This window comes from Monodelphis domestica, chromosome 2, assembly GCF_027887165.1.
Source record: "Monodelphis domestica isolate mMonDom1 chromosome 2, mMonDom1.pri, whole genome shotgun sequence".
Lineage (NCBI taxonomy): Eukaryota > Metazoa > Chordata > Mammalia > Didelphimorphia > Didelphidae > Monodelphis > Monodelphis domestica.
This window is the reverse complement of record NC_077228.1, coordinates 86986716-86997013: the sequence shown is the minus strand read 5'-3', so window position 1 is coordinate 86997013 and position 10298 is coordinate 86986716.

Genomic DNA, 10298 nt, shown 5'->3' with positions numbered 1-10298 from the left:
TCACACATCCCATCTTGTTCAGGAATCCCCCACTTGATTGACATTCCATCAATTACCAATGTTTTGCCACCACAAAAAGAGCTTCTGTATTTTTAATATATTTAACTCATTATATATCATCATATACATCAAATCATTATAAGCAGCTTACTTCTCCACCCTCTTTTGGGGTAAATTGCTTCTGTCTTCTCTACTACTAAGAATATTTTTTGAGAATTACAGAAATCCTCTTTCCATGTAGACATATAAATATTTTTACCTTAATGAGTCCCTCAAATTTTCTCTTTATAATTTATTTTTGGGCTTTTCTTGTGTCTTGTATTTCACCTTCAAATTTTTGGTTTATGTCTGGCTTATTCCTCAGAAATGCTTGGAAATCTTCTATCTGATTGAATGTCCATTTTTTCCCTTGAAAGAATATACTCAGTTTTGCTGAATAGGTGACTCTGGGTTGTAAATCCCAAACTTTTGCCTTCCTATCCTTTAATGTAGAAGTTGCTATGTCTTGTCTGATCCTGATTTGTAGTTCCATGGTATTTGAATGGTTTCTTTCTGGATATTGGAAGTATTTTCGCCTTGGCTTGGTGACTTTTGGATGTAGCTATTACATTCCTGGGAGTTGTCATTTGATGATTTCTTTCTGGAGGTGATCTGTTAATTCTTTCAATTTCAATTTTATGTTCTTGTTCAAGGATCTCTGGGAAGTTATCTTATTTATTCTATATTATTTCTATAAATCTACAAGTAAATAAAATAATGTTAAAGTTTTTAAAGTAACTTTTCCTGGGTCATACAGAGAGAGTAAACAACATGAGATTAACTTTGGCTTCAGCACCATTGTTCTTCCATTGTATTATCTTATCTACTTTTGATTTTTCAGGGTCATATATTCCACTGTAATTATCTTCAAGTCAATTTATGTATTTTAAACTAACAAAAATTAATCTCCTATATTCCTTTTTAAAATGTAAAATAAGCAACAAAGCATGACTGTGTGTGTATGCAACTATATATTTTTCTTTTTCGAATGGATGTTAAAGTTTTGTAAACTCCTCCAGAGACCATTTCCTAACAAGCAACAGTTGTATTCACCTAAAAAACTCTAGTGTCAGACATGGAATTTCTTGTACTGTACATCAAAGAAACTAGATATGCTGTCAAACAGTATTTGTGATGGTGAGAATGAATAGAAGATAAATCTCCAGGGCCCTTTCTTTTCATCAATTGGTCTCAGTTCCATCAGGTTTTCTTAGTCACATTTGACAAGTATATTTTCCTTTCGTCTTGATGATCCTGTTTTGGGCACTAAAATCACCACAGTACTTTATAAAAGAATAGTCCTTTTATTGTTAATGCTTTATATGAAACATTTACTCTCACATAATGAAATGAATTATTCCCTATTTTTTATTTTTCAGTTAATAGAGTTATGGACTGTTTCATCTGTTTGATAAAACATATTAACTATGATTTTTTTAAACCCTTACCTTCCGTCCTGGAGTCAATACTGTGTATTGGCTCCAAGGCAGAAGAGTGGTAAGCGCTAGGCAATGGGGGTCAAGTGACTTGCCCAGGGTCACACAGCTGGGAAGTGTCTGAGGCCAGAGTTGAATATAGGACCTCCCGTCTCTAGGCCTGGCTACCCTGAGCTACCCAGCTGCCCCCCATATTAACTATCATTAAAAAATCCTCTCTGGGACTAGATGCCTATTAAGTTTTAAGATATCATGAGTAAAGATGACACAAGTATCTTGAGGTGAGAGAAATGGCATATTTGTTTAATCAAATTCTATATCTAAATATAAGGCCATACACATTTACGTGCATAACAACATTTCTGAAATTAAAAGTTTCTTTTGCATTTTACTTGCCAAACATGGGATGTGTGTAGTTTGCACATGTCTCTATTTACAAATAATCTGGTCCAATTATGAAGTAAAAAAAAATGACCTCATGATATTCTAATTGTTTGCATTTGTGATGAATATACCCAAGACACTTTAGACAGATCTTTAAATAAAATACATTTGAAAGGCTAAAGCATTAAGTTGAATTATAAAGTTGAAGATAAAATTTCAGAGAGATATGTTAAGTCTTAGACATGGGGACAATGCATGGAAATAGCATAGGGAGCCAGAAATAGAAAGTAGTTGTTTGTTTGTTTGTTTGTTTTCTTCTGAAGAGAAATCTGAGTGTTTGGGTAAGCTGCCAGCTCAATATGACGTGATGCAGGATTTGAAATCATTAGTATAATACTGTATTACACTGAGAAATTCCTAGCTTTTTGGAATAAAGAAACTTTGATGCAATTCTACTTTCCTCACATGTTATTAGAGTATTTGGAATCTCAAAATAAATATTAAAAGTCAAAAAAAGTGTACAGAGGAATCAACCTGGATAGTGAAAATTCTTGAATTCATATTTTAATGAATTGGTTTAAGGGAAGAGACACATTTAGTCCAGAAACAGGAAGATTGGAACTACTATCCAAAGTATTTTTACTAATTCATTTAAAAGGTGTATGGTAAAAATGAATTAGAATTCTGGCAAAGAGTCTCCTATAAATCATTGAGTCTATTGCCTAATTCTTTAACCAATATATTATTAAGTTAAGAGAAATAAAGTTAGGAAAAACAAAAGAAAACACACACACACACACACACACACATATATTGTCTCTTAACAAAAGTATTTCTCAATGGAATAATGGCAAATGCAAGTTTTGGTTAAGTACTCCAGAAAAAGCATAGAAAGATCAAGACAGTTAATATTACAATGTTTTAATTCCTCCCCCAGTGCTATTTTTTATTTATATTTTCCCAATTACATATAGAAACAACTTTAATATAATTTCTGACATTGTATGAACCATGTTTTCTCTCTCAATCTCTTGCCAACAACTCTAGGAATTTATGAAATATGATATAGGTTATACATGTACTATCATGCATTACATATTTCCATGTTTATCATGTGGTGGAAGAAGACACATACCCCTTATATAAGGAAAAGAAAGTGGTGAAGGGAAGAAAGTCAAAAGATCATATAACAAGGTTTTGATTTAACATTTATGTTTTCTTAGTCTTCATAACTTATTTTAACCTTCTCTAGATCACATGTCGATACAAGACATTTTTATATATTGACACACTTTTTAATCTTTTTCTGACATTTTGCAATCCATGTTCTTTCCCTTCCCTCTACCCCTCACCCTCCCCAAGACAACAGGTAATATGATACAGGTTGTATGTTTTATCATACTCTACATATTTTCATGTTCATAATATTCTGAAAAAAAGATATGTTTTGCTTATTATGAATTATTATTATGAATAAAAATTCATGGAGGGAAAAAGTAAGCAATGATATTTTTCAATCTTGCATTCACTCTGTCAATTCCTTCTAAGGCAGTGGATACCTATTTTCTTCATGAGTTCCTTAAAGTTGTCCTTAATTCTTGCATTTCTGTTAATAGTTAAGTTCTATGCAGTTGATCATCATATAATAATTTTGTTACTGTATACAACATTCTTCTGTTTCTTCTCACTTAGCTTTTCATCACTTCATATAAGTCTTTTCAGGTCTCTGTAATTATCTTGTTCATAATTTCTTATGGTACTATAGTATTCCATTGCAATCATATAAGATAACTTGTTCAGCCATTCCCCAATTAATGGACACCCTTTAAGTTTCCAGTTTTTTGTCAACCCAAAAAGAGATGCTAGCTTCCATAACCTATTACCTTACTCATATTTCCTTTGTAGACTTTTCTAGACACTTTGGTTTCATTTTACCAGCTTTTATAAAGAAAAATATGTGACAAGGAGAATACATGAATTTTTAGGAAAAAGAACTTAAAATTTCTGTTTTGCTCACATTTCTTTATCAATTTATACCTGATTTCTGAAGTTAACAATTTGCAATAGTAATTATTCCCTCTTCAAATTAAGTTGATTTCTTTTTTCTAAACTCTTACCTTCCATCTTAGAATCAATACAGTGAATTGGTTCTAAGGTAGAAGAACTGTAAGGGCTAGGCAATTGGGGTTAAGTGACTTTCCCAGGGTCACACAGCTGGGAAGTGTCTGAGGCCAGATTTGAACCCAGAACCTCCCATCTCTGGGCCTGGCTATCAAGCAAATGAGTCACCTAGCTGCCCCCCTTAAGTTGATTTTTTGAATTGCCATCATTTTTGAGGGGAGTAAAGAATCCACATATTAACATAACCTATACTGTTAATTAGTGATTAATAAACTACCAATATTTACAGTCATATTAATTGAGACAAAGTTAATTCCATAACTGCAAATCCCATGTGTGCTTATTCTCCACTGAAGTCATCTCCAAACATTTTATTCTACCTCATCTTTTAAAAGTTATCAACTTATATTTTCATGCAACTCAACCTCCATACAATCATCTAATTGATATAACCAAAATTATTTGGTTTATTTAATTTCCACTTCAGGTTAACTTATTTTCTATTACATTTTCAATGAAAAATAATTTGCCAAATGTAATAAACTTTTTCAGACCTTATTCTTTTTTTAACTCTATATAATTTCAAACTTTTACTATTTCCCCATGCCCAGTTCCACATATCCCCTCCTTCAACACACTTCTTTCCCTGAGACTTCATATTTCTTCACTGCATTGGTTACCCTCCTCCCTGTCAGACTTTTCAGACACCTTTCAGAATGATTATCTTTACCACAACCTTTTCAAAGAAGTACCTCAGGGATCTACTTTCACCTTCTTTTCTAAACTTGTTTTCCTCTTTCTGCTCTCAACAGCTCTCATGAGTTCAGCTATCACTTCTATGCAAACAGTTCCCACATCTATACATCCAGCCTCAGGCTCTCTCTTAAACTCTAGTCCTGGATCATTAACTATGTATTAAACATAACCAAGTGGATATCCCATAGGCATCTCATACTGAATAGCGTTTTTAAAGGAAATGCATTGGAATGGAATGCTATAACTAAAAGGGGAAAATAGTGATGATATTGTAGAAATGATACTGATAATCATAATAAAACTATGTAGTATGTTATTCAGTATTTGAATACCTCATAAAATTTTTCTTTTTCAAGTTGGCAAAATAATTATTCAGGAGAGACCCAGTTTCAAATTTCAGCTCAAATATATCTTAGTCATGCAATTTTGGGTGAGTCACAACCATGCTGAGCTTCAGTTACTATTATTTTTAAAATATGTAGATTAATACTTATAATCACTACTTTATAAACTATTATAATTAAATAATTTTGAAAACAAGCATTATAGCAAAAAAGATAGTAAATAAAGATGAAAGAAAAACAGATAATAATTTGTTGAAATATTCTTTATGTGTATAATTAACCTTAGTACTTTCAAAGTCCATGATTTTATTATTATGGATATTAACATTATGAATTCTGATCACAAAAAAATTATGATTTAGTAGACAATTGGTCAGCAGTTGTGCTATCCTTTTCACCTATCATTAAAACAAATAAAAACAAATAAAAAAGAAAATAACTCCAAAATATGATTTGGGCAAAGCTCATATTTAAAAGCTTCCTAACATCAAAGAATTTACTAGTGCCTTCACTTGGCTTCCCAAATCTCAAGAACAAAAGACAACTTCAACGGAATAAGATTCTCTTTTATTTAGGAAAGTAACAAATTCTGATTTTTCATCTTCTAAGTTATTTATTTCTCTTTTATATTTATCAGATATGTATGCATGTAAACATATTTCTGTATGTTTGCAATAAAAATGATATGCACATATATTTGCACATATTATTTCTCTATGATTCTGAGTCAGTGTAAAATAATGTTTTTCAGATAAGAATGATATTCATAAAAATAATGATCTAAATGAAAATAATATCTAAAGTAATTTCTTGGAATCCTAGCAAGTATATCATGGCAACTTGTTTGCAGGGTAGCAAAACTCAGCCTTTTTTTCACTAAAAGGTTTCCTAAAGGAAAAAAAAGAATATCAGCTTCCAGTTCCCTCAGTAATATATACCTGGCACGTACCTTTTTCAGAAAGGTACTGGGTATTGCATTATGAGAGATTATTAATAAAAATAGAATTTAAGACTAGTTCTAAGAATCAAGCTAGATCAACTATTGTAGTACATACATTTTGATCCATACAGGAGAAAATGGAAAAATAGTGGCATGACATCAAAATTCAAAGTAAAATATTATCTGTACAAGCAAATGTATATAGGAGAAAATTATGTTAGAGTAAAATTATTTTTAAATTGCATCAATTACTGACCCAACCATTCTGAAAGGCAATTTGAAACTATGCTCACAGGGCTATAAACTGTGCATACTCTTTGATCCTGTAATTCCACTACTGTGTCATATCCAAAAGAGATCATAAAAAATGGGGAAAGGACCTCCTTGTACAAAAATATTTATAGCAGCTTTTTTTGTAGTGGTAAAGAATTGGATATTAATGGGAAGTCCACCAGTTGGGGAATGACTGAACAAATTTGATATATATTGGTAATGGAATACTATTGTGTTATATGAAATTATAAGTAAGTTGATTTTGGAAAAAAAGCTGGAAATACATGCAGGAACTGATATGGAGCAAAAGAATAAGAACCAGAAGAACAGTATTTATATTAATAGAAATATGATATGGCAATCATCTGTGAAAACTTGGATACACATCCGCACAATGACTTTAGAAAATCCTGAAAGACTTATCATGGAGAATATTATCCACCTCCATGGAAAGAACTGTTGGAGTTGGATGGATGCAGATAAAAATATACTATCGTTCAGATCAGGTTTTATATGGGGGTGGGGGTTATGTTATGTATGAGTGTGCTTTTACAACAAACACCAATATGGAAATGTTTTGCATGTTGATAAGAGTATTTGTTTTAAATTGCATCAATTAAAGAGGCCTAATAAAAACACTTCTGATAAATAATAATAATAATAAATATTCTTCTAATAATAAATACTTTTATACGTACTGCAATGTTTGATGGACAGCTAGCTTTAGAGAGATACATAGCCAAGAAAGTGCTTAATTTAATTACTTATTTATAGACCAATGTGCTTTCATCAAAAGCATTGATAGAGCCAGACTTTTCTTTATCCATACAGAGTAGAACACAACACTGAAGATGCAAATTACTGCTGCTATATTTGGTTTGAATTATAAATGAAAATGAGTATCACAATATTTACAGTAGCTCCAGCCAGATCCATTACTTTTTTGTTTATATTACATGAACATTCTGTGTATGCTCTGTATATTTAAGTCTGCATATATTTGTGCGTGTGACAGAACACAATTTATGTGTTTAGTTCCTCAGCTGTGCTTTTGCATCATAATTACACAAAAGTTTTAATATTTGGCAAATTTGTTTAATAAATGTAACAACAACAAAATCCCCAAAGCCACATTACAGCAACACAATTAACAGTGAGAAACTCTAAATTTGTCTTAAATATCTCTTAAAGGGAACTCAAAAGAAATGTATGTTTTTTTTTTCTAAATTATTTGTAGTATCTAATCAGATTGAGGAAATAAATAAAAATAAATAAGCCCTGCTATTCACTGAACAGAAATTCAAAGATTTTATGTGAAATCTTAAGTCTTTGATAACTTTCAGAACTGATTATATTTATACTACTATAAGGATAGTGCATAGTGTTACATGTCTAATGAGTTATGAGATACTAATTAAGTGCCAAAGAAACTAGCAAATACCAAAATCTTCTAGTAATGTAATGCTTATTTTACTTTAACTTAGTATTTGGAGTAGGAGATAGGGGTGATTTAATAGCATGAGACTGTTGGCCTCTGAGAATTAGTTCTTTTATTTATGGATGTGGTAAAATTAGTGTAACTCAATATTCCTTGACCTCAGTCAGGACTAAGACTTCATTTCCTTTGGCATTTGTTCTAATTTGGAAGTTTCCACTTAATATTCAGTGACGTTGCTTAGGAAAAAGAAATTACTAGCTTTCAGTAAAAACTTTCAGGCCAAATCCCTTCAACAATTACAAAAAGTCATATAGTAAAAGTAATTATAATTATAGGCAGTATATGACAATTCAAGGCCTAATGAAACATTATAATAGGTATCTGCAAATATCACCTTACTTCTACACTACAACTCCCCCAAAGGCTACCTTTCATCAATTTTGAGACAAAATTGGAATGTATTGATATTTTTCAATACTTAAAATGATGACACTTTTTTCAGCTTGTTTATTAGAATACATTCCATAAGCTAGAAGGACAGACAGAATTATGAAATGTGTTGGGGGAAGGAAATTTACATTTGTGTGGAAAAAATAAACCCACAAAAAGGATGGGATATTTGAATGTGCTCATTTAATACTTTTTAGGGGAGAAAAAATAACAGAAGAATGCATGGTATGTTGAGTTGACCCAAATAAATACTTTGGGGAAGAGAAATATCAATCTTTGTTAGATGATCTTCAAAGACAAAAAGGAGTGAGATCATAAGTAATGTGATGGCAATAAAGATGAATAATTGTAAAAGAGCTATAGGAATCATATAAAAAAAGAAGGAATTTGAAATTTGGTTTGTTTATCTGAACATGTTTTTTTAGATAGGAAGAAAACTAGGTAGACAGAAAATTTATATAAATGCCAAAATGTTTCTAACACTTGTATACCCATTCTAAATTAATAAAATGCAATTATTATATGCATATATAATGATAACTATATCAAATAACATTTAGATACCATTCTTTGGTTAGCAACATGACAGCCCAGAGAGATAGGCTATATAAATAAAGTTTTAGAAGACTCATTTTTAACAAAATATTTAATATATATGTATATTTTAAAAATATAGCTAATTCACCTACTTTCAAAGGTATGTGGCCAGCAATATTATCTATTAATATAAGATATTTATGTCTCCCAGTGTCTCCCCATTCCCAAACTTCATTAATACTGTCAAAGACATTATCTGACACCCCAATGCTAGAAATCTAGATTCTATGCTTCACTCTTGACTCTCTTTCTCACTCCCCTATATCAATTTGTTGCCAAGGCTAGTCAATTTCATTTTTGAAACAATTCTCAAATATCTGCCCATCTCTCCTCTGATCCTGCCACCACCCTCATTAACTCATGTGGACAATTTCAACAGGCTTTTAGTTTATCTGCCAGAATTCTTTCTCAACTATAGTGTGTCTTCCACTTTGATGTCAGTGAATATAACTTAAGCACAGATCTAACCATGCCACTTTTCTTACTCTAGAAGTCACTGTGTCAATTTAACCTAAAAGATAAAATATAAAATCTTATTTCCAGCATTCAAATGCCTTCATAACCCCCCCCATAAATACCTACACTTAGATTCTATTCTCCTGTTCTCCTTGTTCTTCCTTGAACAAAGTATTTTATCTCCAAAATCTGGATATTTTCATTATCTATGCCCCATATCTGGAATGCTTTCTCCTGACTTCAATTACCAATAATCCAATTTACTATTCGTGTGACTTTGAACAAATAATTTAATCTCAATGGACTTTGCCTTTCTACTTGTAAAGTTTCAATCAATGGAATATAATAAACTTAGTGCTATACTTGGGATGAGGAAAAACTGGGTTCACATTCCACTTCAAATCTCTACCAGTTTTGTAATCCATTTTTTTGCCTCAATTTTCTCATCTATAAAATAAGAGTAAGAGTTAGAATTGATGGACTTAAGTTCTTTTACAATTTTAAATCTATAATGATCAGAAGACATCTGGGGTTTCTCATAGCTATATGTCTAGGTGCTTATGACATATTGTTATTCCTGTTTTACAGAGGAGAGAACTGAGACTTAGTGATGTTAAATTATTTTTATAAAGTCATACCATTAGCTACAGTCAAATATTGTACACAATACCATCTGTCTTGTTGAACTCATATATGTGTGAAAGTACACACACACATATATATATAGTGCTAAATATGAGATTTCATTTTTTAGGGATTATCTTTATCTATTTTAGGTAACTATCTTATCTCCAAATTATGAATGATTAATTGATAAATGTGTTAGAGGGAAGACTTGAACACAGAACCTCCTGTTTCTGAGAATGAATTTCTATACACTGTCATTCTGCCTTTTGTATGTGCTTATGTATGTATAAAAATTTTAATATATGCCCACACAATCTATATTTATCATATATGTATATATGCACTGTATTTATAGATGTGTTTGTAAATAAGCAAATATATTTCCTAGGACTATACTGTTAAAATTAATTGTGGTGGGACTCTGAAGTACTTCCATT